We start from the raw sequence: 12,356 nt of genomic DNA, 5'->3' as shown, positions 1-12,356 counted from the left end.
AAATTGTATAATGGGGGACTAGACCTTTAAGGTTCCACCTCTAAAACCCCATAATCCTATGATTATGATGATCTGATACACAGTACTGTGACTCTACCAGGCTGTCTCTGTCTCTCCCTCCGTTTCTCTCTCTCTCTCTCTCTTCCTCCCTCCCTTCTTCCCTCCCTCCACCACACACTCTCATTCTCTCCTCTCTCTCCCCCTTCATTTCTCTCTCTCTCTCTTCCCCCCACCTCCCTCTACCACACATTCTCATTCTTTCTCCCTCTCCACCCTCATTCTGTCTCTCCCTTCCTCCCTCCCTTCATTTCTCTCTCTCTCTCCCCCTCTTTCCCTCCCTCCACCAGACACTCTCATCCTTTCTCCCTCCCCCTCTTTCACTCCCACTCTCCCTCTTCTGTGCTTTCTTTATGTCATTTAGAGCTGTTTCAGGAGACAGCTTTCTTCCTCACCTCCCCCTCCTGCCACTGACGATAAGCTGGGATGGGAACCAGTCCCATCTGGTCAGCTGTAAATAAAACCAGGGGACCCCCAGCTCCCAGCAACCCTTGCAGAGGCAAGATCATAAGGGACTTTGGATATCATCAAGTCCAAACCCCTTATTTCAACAGCTCCAGAGGCCCAGAGAAATGCCGTGATTTACTTAGGTCACACAGCTGATTAGCAGCAAGTGCAAGACTAAAACCTGCTTCTGAATTTTCACCAATGATGCCAACAACCAGGCAGTATCAGTCATTTTTTTTTTCATTTTTTATTTTCAAATATTTCATTTATTTTCCAACTACATATAAAAACAAAATGTAATATTCCTTTTTTTTAAATTTTGAGTTCCTGATTCTCTCCCTTTCTTTCTCCCCTTCCTCCCCAATGAAAAGGCAAGTAATATATTGATCATATTTTTTTTTACAGATGAGGAAACTGAGGCTGAGGGATATTAAGTGACTTGCCCAAAGTCACACAGGCAATGACCCTAGGTTTTCTAACTCCAGAGTTAACTGGATCCTTCTTGCCCTTCTTTGTTGATGATCTTCCTTCCCCCGGACTCTTTCATCCCGGGACCCCAAGGCCCAAACATACTTTTTATACAATATTGTTGTATGCTTGCAGCTTCTTTTTTGGAGACAATCGGGATTAATTGACTTGCCCAGGGTCACACAGTTGCTAAGTGTCCAAGGCTGAATTTGAACTCAGGACTTCAAGGCCAGTGCTCTATTCACTGTGCAACCTAGCTGTCCCTTGTGCTTACAAATTTTAAACCATTGCCCAAGCAGTCTGTAGATTGAGGCAAGATGAATAGGGCAAGACAAGGTGGATCAAGTTTATTTTGACAACAGTCACAGAAAGAAGGCTTTTTCTAAGATGTTTGCTTAGGAACCCAGAATGTAAACTTATTTCGCTTTATAAATGTGACTGTTTTCTTGTGTCTGTTTCATTTCCTCAACTAGATCATAAGATCCTTCAGGGCAGAGACTTCGCCTTGTTTCTTTTTAAAAACCTGTTCACATTGCAACATGGCTAACTTGGAAATATGTTTTGCATGATTTCACATGTATAATTATATCACCTTTCTTGCTTTCACAATAGGGTGGGGAGGGCTGGGGAGGGGAGAGGGAGAGAATTTTGAAACTCAAAAAAAATTTTAAATAAATGTTAGAAATAAGTAGATAATAAAATTTAAAAATAAAATAAGAAAAAACATCAAAGATTTGGGAATTAATTCACCCAGAAACAATTTAGGATTTTTATGTTGACTAATTACTGAAGTAAAGGAAAACCTAAATAATTGGGACAACAAAAAAATAACTATTAAAAAATCTGTTCACACACAATCCCTAGGGCAGGTGTCCCCTAACCAAAAAACCATCTACAGTCCCTTTCCTCTATATCACCTTAAGCTATCATCTTTCCTTCCCTTTCACTTTCAAACTACTAGAAAGAATAGTCTATACTCATTGTCTCATCAGCCAGTAACTCCCCAAACTCTTGCAGTCTCCACTCTATCCCTATCAATCTGCTGAGACGATTTTCTCCAAGGTTACCAATGACCCTTTATCACCAGCTCAAGTGGTATTTTTTCTGTCCTCATCCTCCTTGACCTCTCTATAGCACTTGGCACCCTTGGACCAGCCCCTCCTTAATGCTCTCCCTTCCCTTGGCTTCCATGACATTGTACATGACTCTCATGGTTCACCTTCTACCCCTCTGACCGCTCCTCTCTATTTTTTGCTATCTTTTGTCAATCTGACCAAGGCCTTTGATACTGTCAGTCGAGAGGGCTTCTGGAAAATTATGTCAAATAGAGAAGTTCATCACTATCGTACATCAGTTTCATGATGGCATGCTCCCACGTGTTCATGGGATGATGGACGATGCTTTCACTCTTTCCCAGTCACCAGTGGAACGAAGCAGGGCTGTGTGCTTGCCCCCATGCTTTTTAGCATGATGTTTTCAGCCATGTTGTCAAAAGCTTTCAATGAGGACGAACATAGCATCAACATCAGCTACCACACTGATGGGCTATTATTTACCTTGAAAAAGCTACAAGCCAAGACTAAAGTGGAGGGAGAGTTGGGGCATGATTTTTTTTGTTTGAAGATGATTGTGTACTCAATACAACCTCTGAAGAGGAGATGCAACAAAGTATGGATCAGTTCTTTGCTACCTGTGTTAATTTTGGCCTAACAATTAACATCAAAAAAACACAGGTGCTCCACCAGTCAGCAGCACACCATCCATACATGGAACTATCAGTTATAGCAAATGGAGAAGTTTTGAATGCTGTGGATAAGTTCACTTACCTTGGCAGTATACTTTCCAGGGATGTACACATGGATAATGAGGTTGACGCACACATTGCCAGGGCTAGCTCATTGTTAGGGAGGCTCTGAAGGAAAATGGGAGAGGTGGTATCAGCCTGATTACCATACTGAAGGTCTACAGAGCCATTGTGCTGACCTTAGTGTTGTATGCCTTTGAAACCTGGACTGTCTTATCAGTCATGCCAGGAAACTGAATTGCTTCCATTTGAATTGTTTTAGACAAAGCAGAGAAAGAAAATTATAGATGATTCATATTTGTATCATAGGAGTGTGGTAGGATCCTTTCTTTTTCCATTTTTGCAAATGATTTGTATAATATTGAAATTAATTGTTTTTTGAATATTTGATAGTACTTATAAATTCATCTGGAGTTTTTTGTTTGGGAGTTTACTTATGTCTTTTTCTAATTCTTTTTCTAAAATTGAATTATTAAATTCTCTATTTCTGTTAGTCTGAATATTTTATATTTTAATAAATATTCTCCTATTTATCTAAGTTATCAATTTTGTTGACATATAATTGGGCAAAATAGTTTCTGATAGTTTTCTTTATTTCACCTTCAATTGTTTTGAATTATCTTCATTTTTTTTAGTGGCAACTGGTTTTCTTCCCTTTTAAGAAAAAGTTAAACTAGTTTATTAATTTGTATGTCTGTTTACATTTTGTAAGTTGGTGTTTTTTTTTAACTAGTTCCTGGTTTTATTGACCTGTGGATTTTTTGCTTTCTTAATCTCTTTTTGAGTTTTTCAGAATTTTTAATTCAGTGGTTTGTTTTTTGTTGTGTTTTTCTATTTTTTGTTTTTATTTTCATTTCATGCTCAATTCATTAATCTGTTCTTTTTTTCTTTCTTTCTTACAAAAGCATGTAAAGATATACATTTCCCCTTAAGGACTGTTTTAGCTACATCCCAAAAGTTGTCTCATTGTCATTTTCTTTGATGAAATTATTTATTATTTCTGTGATTTGTTCTTTAATTTACTAATTCCTTAGGATTAAGTTTATTCTCTGATATTTAATCTTTTCTTTGATAGTTCTTTATTGAATATAATTTTTATTGCCTTGTGGTCAGTAAAGTGTTTAAAATATGTTTAATATTTTTGGTATTCTGTATTTGTGAGCTTCTATGAATCAATCAACGAGTACTTATTAAGCACTTGTTATGTGTCAATCACTGTTCTAGCTGCCTGGAATACAAGTACAAAGAGCAAACCAATTCTTACTTGTAAGGAGCTTGCATTGTAATGGGAGAGACAATACATACATATATAAATATAAAATGAAGTGTACAAACATACACAAAATAATTAAATGCAATTAATTTTTGTAAAGGCACCATGCACAATGGAGAAATGCATATACTCCTTTCAGTTTCCATTTAGTAATTGCCAAAATTTATCATCCTTAACTTTTAAAATATTTTATTCTGGTCCTTAACTTCTTTTTTTTTCTTTTTTGTAGATTTTCTAGATCTGAATAAGATAGAATCAATCATCCTACTATTATTGTTTTATTCTCTATTTCTTTCAGTACTTCAATTAACTTTTCATTTAAGTATTTGGATACTATTTCATTTGGTGCATACATATGAAGTATTGCTATTGATCATTGTCCATAGTAACTTTAAGCATAATGTAGTTTCTCTTTTTATCTCTTTTAATCATATCTATTTTTACTATTCCCGTACCTGAAATTATAATTGGTACGTCCTTGTTCTTTTGAGTTGACCTGAAACACAAGACATTCCTTTCTCTAAGGACTCTTTCTTTGTTTCTTGTCTTGTCTTTTCCCTCTTTCTTTCTCTCTCTCTCTCTCTCTCTCTCTCTCTCTCCTTTCTCTTTCTTCTTCTGGGTTTATCTCTTGGGTTTCTTTCAAGCCATTGGCCATTTTCTTTTGTTTATCCCTATCTCCAGCCTCAGTTTCTGGACTGGGACTTTGCTTCTTCCCTGTCTTCTTGGATGCTGTCAGCAGGCCCTGCTTATTCCCAAAGATGGTGGTGAAGACCAGGCCTTACCATCTGCAGGAAATGCTGGGTTTTGGTTCAGGCTCTTGGTGGCTCAGTGAAGAGTTGTAGTTTTGGGTTTTTGGTTTTCTCTATCTCCTTTTCCTTGTGTAGCCCCAGACCCAGCATTAGTTTTGTCCTTTCCTCTGCCCCTAACAGGCCCAAATCCAATGTTGTTGACTATGCTAGTAGAAGGCATCCTGAAAAACCCTAAGTACTGCTTTCCAAGGTGCTGCCTTGGATTATGGTGTGGCTCCAGCAAGGGTCGAACAGACACTGGTCTGGTCCTCTTTGGGTGACTTCTACCTGAGCACTGGATTACCTGAGTGCCAGTCTGGTCACGTCTTCTGCTGTGGCTTGGATACAGGCCTCCTGGTCACTGGACTGGCATGGGTTGCCTGGGCACTAGTCTGGCTCTGGCAAGACTTCCTGGGTGCTGATGTGGCCCTGTCTCCTGTTACGGCTGGGGATGGTTGCCTGAGTGCCCCACTGCCTAGGCATAAATAATCAGAGGAATACAAATTAAAACAATTATGAGGTACCACCTCACATTCAACCGAAACAGCCAATGTGATATTTCTGGTGCATCTGGCAAGAGATGGGAAAATTCAGCCATAGAGAGTCTGTGTGAAGCCAGGTATGCTAATCTCCTGCCTGTGGAGCTGAGTCACTGGTCTGGCCCTGTCTGTGCCAAGGCTTTGGCCTGGGCGGTCTCCCTCTGCTAGCCTTTCTGTCCTCATAGCCTTTGTAGATTTGTGGCAATCTTCTGGAGTCCTCAACTGCTTGGAGGAGCTTAGAGCAGTTCTCTTTAGTTTTCTTCATGAGTCTTCCTTCTGGTCCAACTTTGGAACTTTCCTGTGTGGGGCATTTGTGGAGGATCCAGGCTCCCCTAGATTCTCTTCATTCACACTGCCACAGCCCCAGGGCAATCCGTTATCACTTCACCCCTGGACTGTTTCAATAGCCCTATGGCTGGTGTCCCTCCCTGCCTTTGGTCTCTCCCAGGCCATCCTCCACTCAGCTGCTAAAGTAATCTCCCCAAAGCAAAAACTGACCATGACCCCTCCCTGCTCAGTAAACACCAGTGGTTCTGTGTTATCTCCAGGATCAAATAGAAGATCTTCTATTTGGCATCCAAGGCCTTTCACAACCTAGTTACAACCCCCTACTCCAGTCTTCGATTTACTCTCCTCCAAGGATACTTAGCTACATAGGCCTTCTTACTGCTCCGTACACACTATATTCCATGTCCCAACTCAAGAAGGAGATGATTTCGAATGACCTCCGTTTTCTTTTCAGTAAAGTAATAAGAGCACTACCCTGCTACAATGAAGGCCCACTTGAGGTTGCATAACATGAAATTGTAATGTATCCCATCAGCATATTTGTGAGATTTCCTCCACTTGCATTAAACAGCTGAGGTTAAGAGTGGAGGAGGCTGATGGTGGGAGTAATTCCGAGCAAGAGCTAAGCAGCAATATTACAAGGGGCTAGGGGTTTGAGAGCAGAGGACAGGGTATGGTTGAAATGGCTAATTATTGGAGTGGAAAGGGAGGAAAGTGAAATCAGAGCAGGGTTAATGGTCTGAGAAAATATGGGGTAGAGAGATTGGGGGTCATGATCGAGTTAAAGAATAGTGTGGCATTTAAAAAGGTTCAAGAGACATAATTTCTCGGTAATTTATTCATTTTATTAATAACGCCAGCATGTTTATTAATAAAAGGATGGTTATTTGGCCATCCATGGTGGTGGTCACCGGCTTATATGCTCATAGAAAGAGGGGTGTTCCCAAGGGTGGCATTCAACTCGGGTTAACCATGAGAGAATGAATATTACAATGAAGGGTTGGACCTGAACTTTGATTATGTCATTTACTTCTTAAGTTATTCGCTTCCCCCCCCCCCAGCCTTGGGCAATCTATTCAAAGAACTCAGCCCCGCCCAAACCTGAGTAGAGCACAATGGCTACCTTACCTGGGTGGGGTCTGGATGGAAGAGAAGGTTAGCTCAACTGTCATAGACTAAGGTCTTAAATCATTTTAAGGTTAAAAGAAAAAGGGGGAAATCTGAATCTCCCCAAATCATTGGTTATTAATAATCATTTCTCAATAGGTTTAGGGTGGGTGAGGCACAGGGAGAAGTAGAATCATAGGAGGTTATGGTCAGATGGGGGAATTTGAGAGTCTCTAATTAGGGATAGGCAACACCTAGAGGTAATGGTGTGTGAACATCCCTATACGTAACCGAGATAAGGAGTAGGTTATGGGGCTTAAGGAGACTGAGAAATTGGAAGGTTCAGGAGTTTGAAGGAACATGGATTTAAATGCTGAAGTGTCCTGCTATAAGAGCAGGCATTGATGAGGAGGAAAGAAAGATGGCAAATCAGGTGCTAAACTCCCTGAGAGAGGAGAGAAAATGAATGGCTGGGGGTCGGTATATTATAGCCATCCTAATTTGGACTAGGCAAGAAATTTTGCTTGAGTGGATTTCAAATGGGAAAAGGAATCTGAATGCTGGAAGTAAAGATAATTTGGAAAAAAAGTATGTGCCCAGTGATTGGGGAAACTGGATGAACTCAGATGTGAATGTAATGCGATATATTAGAGAGACATAAGAAGACTTGGGTGAAGAAAACCAAGCCCAAAGAATACAGAGAGACTCCTGTAAAGAGAAATTAAATGCCTCAGAATCAAGTCCACTCCGATGGCGAATGATGAAAGTCACAGAAAGCATCCTTCCTTTTTCTTACAATCAGCAAATTACAAAAGTGGAAGCTTACTCATACGACCACCTACAACCACACCCCTGGGGGTTTTGCTTAACTGTTTAGGGAACTTAGGGTTCATGTTGTCTATACCCTTCATTTTATAGGTGAGGAGACTGAGAACCGGAGAAATCATTAAGCAGCTAGCTTAGTATAACACAGAGAGTAAGTGGGGTTTGGTAGATTGAGATAATGTATATGGAGTTCATAAATCTTATAACTCAGATGTAAGTGTGAGCCATTATTACTTTGTTAGGCGCTCCAGGGGCTCCCTATTTGATCCCACAGGACCAAAAACAAACTCTCCTGTTTGACATTAAAAACCCTTCACTTCTTGACTCCTTCCTCCCTTCCGAGTCTTCTCACTCGTTACAGCCCTCCACACATTTTATGATCTGGACATGCTGGTCTATTTTCTGTTCCTTACTTGACATTCCGTCTTCCATCTTCTGTCTCCAGGCCTTTGCAAGGGCTGTGCCCCATCTGGATTACCAGGTCCCTCCCAATCTCTGACTCTTAGAATTCCAGGCTTCCTTTTTTTTTGTTTTTGTTTTTGTGTTTTTTTTTTTCCAGGCAATTAGGGTTAAGTGACTTGCTCGGTCACACAGCTAGTAAGTGTTATGTGTCTGAGGTCGAATTTGAACTCAGGTCCTCCTGACTCCAAGGCCGGAGCGCTATCCATTGTGCCACCTAGCTGCTCCCAGGCTTCCTTTTAAGACTCATGAGTGCTCAAGGTCTGCCTCCTCCAGGAGGCCTTTTCTAGTCCCCATCCCTCCCTCCCTTCCATCCTCCCTGCTGCCAGCCCCTTTTCCTTTAAGGCCCCCGTCTTTCAACTCCAGATTCATCATCCGAGGGCTGATTTATATGTGATGCCTCCTCCATTAGAATGTAAGCTTCTTGAGGACAGGGACTGTTTTTGCTTTTCCTTTGTAAGGAAATTTCTGTTGTGCAAATGTATCCATAAAAAAGAAAATTAAAGGAACATAAATGAATACTGAAGGGGCCACAGTGATGGCGCTATGGGCCTGGGGTGGTCAGGGAGAGCTTTGCTCAAGAAGCAGGCCTTGAAGGGTGGCTAGCACTGGGGTGTTTGGGGAAGAGGGCTGCAGTGAGCAAAGACACTTGGGCATTCCCCGTGTCCCTTCTGTGCCTGCCAACTTTATGAAACCATTCTGAGTCAGGCAGGGACGCAGTCTATTTGGAAAGATGCATCATATGCACACAAGGGCAGTGAAAGCAGTGCCAGACTCCAGAGAGAGGCGGGTGAAGGCAGCCAGAGGGTAAGGGCATCGAAGCCAAGGCAGCTCTGGGCCTCAGGATTCCTCCTCTCCCTGGCCCATGGACCCACTTTGGGCTTTTGCTGTCATGTTTCTAAACTTCTAGAAGATAGAATCGGAGTGGAGAGGGTGGGATCCCAGAACTACAGAAAACAGAAAAGGCCTTAGGGATCATATGGTCCAACTGCCCCATTTTATGGAGGAGGAAACTGAGGCCTCACCCAAGGTCACACAGCTCGGTTATAGCAGAGCCAGAATTTGAGCCCAAATCTTATGGTTCCAGCCGCAGTGTTCTTTCCACCCCTAGAGTCAGAAAAGCCAGAAGTTAGGACACTCAAAGTCTTTTATTTTTGCATTTTTTGTTTGCTTCTTTTAAATTTTTAAAAATTTTCTAAAAAAAAATTTATCAATAGCTTTTGCTTTTTTATCGCCTAAATATCTCCCAGGATCCCTTCCCCCTTCCAGAGAGCCCTCTTGTAAAACAAATATTCTTTTTTTAAGAAGAAAAAATGAAGAAAAAAATCAGCATAACATTTAAACATCAAGGAAAAAATAATATATTATGCAATGTTCCATACCTGTGAACCCCATCCCTCCTTGCAAAGGAGTCGGGGGAGGGTCTTGTCATATGTCTTCTTTGGGGCCATGCTTATTCTGGGTAATTTTGAAACATTTACTTTTGTTGATTTTGTGGGTTGTGGTTCTTTCTATATTTACTGTTGTGGTCATTGGGTAAATTGTTTTCTTAGTGATATTCACTCTCCTCTGCATCAGTTCCAATAGGTCTTTCCATGTTTCTCTGTATTCATCATGGAAACTCAGGCTCTAATGTGAGCTCTGCCATCAATTAGCTTTGTAACCCTGGGAAAATGCCATCCATTCTCTGAGTTTCAGTTTCTTTCCATGTAAAATGAAACAAAATTCCATGTCCAGCTGGTCTCAGACACTCACTAGCTGTGTGACCCTGGGGAAGTCACTTAACCTTTCCCTGCCTCAGTTTCCTCAACTGTAAAATGGGGATCATAATAGCACTTACCTCCCAGAGTTGTTGTAAGGATCAAAAGAGATGATATTTGTAAAGTGCTTTGCTGACCTTAATGTACCATATATTTAAATTCTAGCTATGGTTATTTTTATTATTGTCCCTCAATATAATAATAATAATCATACCTCACATTTACATAACACTTTAAGGTTTTTCGAAATACTAAAAATATTATCTCATTTAATAGATCTAAAATTCTGTTCCTGACCCAAAATAAGTTCTGCCATCATATACTAAAGTCCCTGGGATTATGGCATTTATAATCATGGATTAAGAAATGGAAGGGCTATCTCATTTTACCGATGAGGAAACTGAGGCCCAGACAGGGGCAGTGGTAGTGAGTTTGGATTCAAACACAAAAGCTCTGACTCCAAGTCCAGTTCTCTTGCCACCACACCAGACATGAGTTTCTGATGACTTTTCAGGGTCCAGTCAGGAGGGCTCATGCTCCCGGTAACATGTCCACAAAAGGCTATGGATTTGCCCTGGCTTAGCCATACTCTTTTATCTGATGTCCCATGGGATCAAGGGCCTTCATTTAGAAGACAACTGGCTGACCTTAGGGGTTCAGTCGGTGACTCACAGGAACATTTACTGGCATTTATGGGAATTAGACTCATGGCTTTTGCCCGCTAGAAGAAATCACAACGACTCAGCTAACCTGCCACAGATGGACTGCGTGGGCCGTTATGTCTCCAGCATAGAACTAGCTGCTAGCCCGGGACGGACAGAGCCTGCTACATAACCCCAGTGGGAAGATCCCTAGAAACCCATTACAGTTTTCAACTCTTCTTCTCATCCTGTTACACCAGCCTGAAGCTACTAGATTCATCTCTTGCCTACCTTGCGTTTCATACCTCCCCAGTGTTAACAGACCACTATTGATCCCCCTAACACACGGACAACATTAATACCAGTTCAGCGCTTTGCCTCCCTGTCCGTGGTCCACCCCTTCTCATCATTCCCTCAGATCTCGCTGGAGACTCTCATCCTATATAGGTATATTTTCCTGCATAGGAAAAGGCTGATATTGATCACAGTCTTTGCCAGACAGTGTTATTAACCTGGAAGATTTTGGAACTAGTCTTTGATGAAGGGTAAATTCCTCTTCCTCTTTTTCCTCAGTTCCCCCACTGTAAATTAGGGATGGCATATCTTGGATTAATCTGACTTTCGGTTTAATGACCATTGCTATGGTTCTTGAGTGGTAACTTTCTCTTCAAAAACTCATTTTTACATAGAGGCTGCTAGTTGAAAAAACTTATTTTTTTTTTTTGTCATCTAACTCTGAGAAATTGTTGTTGGACCCACAAGGGTAGGGATACCACATCTGCTCCCTGTTCTGTATACAGGCATGTCTTTGGACCAGGTTTAGTCCTGGGGAACCTGGTGTCTGATGACAACAGGGCTAGGCTTCCTGCTTTCACATTCTTGTCTTGTTCAGCCCACGCTTTGGTGTCATGTGACAATTTTAATTATAGCTTAGGTTATGGTTCGTGTCTAGGGGTTTTTTTCAAAGAAGAGAGTAGAAAAGTGGTAATCCATGTACAATATGAATCAGATTAGGGACAGATCATTTATTTCTACACACAAAAGAAATGCCAAACATAGAAGGCAGAGCAGATTAACAGAACAATTTAAAACAGGATTCAATAATTTATGATTACTGTTACAGTCTTCTGAGAGGCTTATTAGAATATAAAGCACTTTCTAAAATATATAGAGAACTGAATCAAATTTATAAGAATACAAGTCATTCTCCAGTTAATAAATGGTCAAAGATATGAACAGGCAGTTTTCAGATGAAGAAATTAAAGCTATCTATAGTCATGTGAAAAAAGTGTTCTAAATCACTATTGATTAGAAAAATGCAAATTAAAACAACTCTGAAGTACCACATCACACCTATTAGATTGGTTAATACGATAAAACAGGAAAATGATAAATGTTGGAGAAGATGTGGGAAAGTTGGAACACTAATGCATTGTTGGTGGAGTTGTGAACTGATCCAACTATTCTGGAGAGCAATTTGGAACTATGCCCAAAGGGCTATAAAAATGTGCATACCCTTTGACCCAGCAATAGCACTTCTAGAACTATATCCCAAAGAGATCATAAAAATGGGAAAAGGACCCACATGTACAAAAATATTCATAGCAGCTCTTTTTGTGGTGGCCAAGAATTGGAAACTGAGGGGATGCCCATCAATTGGGGAATGGCTGAACAAGTCATGGTATATGAATGTAATAGAATACTATTGTGCTATAAGAAATGATGAGCAGGCACACTTCAGAAAAACTGGAAAGACTTGTATGGACTGATTCTGAGTGAAGTGAGCAGAACCAGGAGAACGCTGTATACAGTAATAGCCACATTGTGCGATGAATGACTAACATTGATAGACTTAGCTCTTCTCAGCAATGCAAACATCTAAGACAACTCCAAAAGACTC

Source organism: Vombatus ursinus, unplaced genomic scaffold (genome assembly GCF_900497805.2).
Source record: "Vombatus ursinus unplaced genomic scaffold, bare-nosed wombat genome assembly UNPS02012515.1, whole genome shotgun sequence".
In the NCBI taxonomy this organism is placed as follows: Eukaryota; Metazoa; Chordata; class Mammalia; order Diprotodontia; family Vombatidae; genus Vombatus; species Vombatus ursinus.
This window is presented reverse-complemented; position numbering follows the sequence as displayed.